The 771-nt window shown below is 34.2% G+C and overlaps 1 protein-coding gene across 5 annotated transcripts in view; it reads left to right on the top strand.

The window, feature by feature from the left end:
• LOC108769118 (coronin-2B) overlaps window positions 1–771 on the top strand; it is a 23,367-nt gene that overhangs the window by 16,092 nt on the left and 6,504 nt on the right. The window lies entirely within an intron of this gene.

The following is a 771-nucleotide window of genomic DNA, read 5'->3' as shown; positions in this document are numbered from 1 at the left end:
TTTTTTCAGGGCTGAAAATTTAGCTAAACATGTCTACTTTTATTTGCCGTGTGGCCCCTTTCAAAATTCAAAATGGCAGCGCGTCCACACTCAAAAATACAGGAAAACTATTTTATATTTTTCCTATTATGTGTAAAAAAAGTATTACAGCGTATATTAAAAAAATTATTTTTGTTACGAAAATTGGTAATTAGTTTACCCACTTTAAATTTATTTAATACAATTTTGGGAATTCAAGATGGCGTTTCCAAAATGGCGGACCAAAATAAAAAATTCGCCTGTTTCGGGTGAAACTCGGTACTTGGGGGTTTTCGAGGTCGCTGATTACAAATCTGCAGTCAATATTCGAAAATTCAAAATGGTAGACCCAATATGACCGACCAAAAATTTCGATTTTTTATTAAAATAGTTTTAGTAATTATTTCTTTTAGAACTGTTTCGAATGTGTTTTTTAAATTGCCATTTTATCAGTTTTGTAGGCGATTTGACTGCCGCGGTATATTCGTTGAATGAGCACGTGCTAAACGGATGTACACTGATCGCGTGCGCATGATAAATTTTTTATTATAAATTTCATTAGGATCAAGTGATATTACGCTTTTTGGTCGGTTACATTGGGTCTACCATTTTGAATTTTCGAATATTGACTGCAGATTCGTAATCAGCGACCTCGAAAACCCCCAAGTACCGAGTTTCACCCGAAACAGGCGAATTTTTTATTTTGGTCCGCCATTTTGGAAACGCCATCTTGAATTCCCAAAATTGTATTAA

The sequence above is a fragment of the Trachymyrmex cornetzi genome, unplaced genomic scaffold (genome assembly GCF_001594075.2).
Source record: "Trachymyrmex cornetzi isolate Tcor2-1 unplaced genomic scaffold, Tcor1.1 scaffold854, whole genome shotgun sequence".
NCBI lineage: Eukaryota > Metazoa > Arthropoda > Insecta > Hymenoptera > Formicidae > Trachymyrmex > Trachymyrmex cornetzi.
Note: the sequence above shows the minus strand (reverse complement) of the source record. Positions and strands in the feature narration are given on the sequence as shown.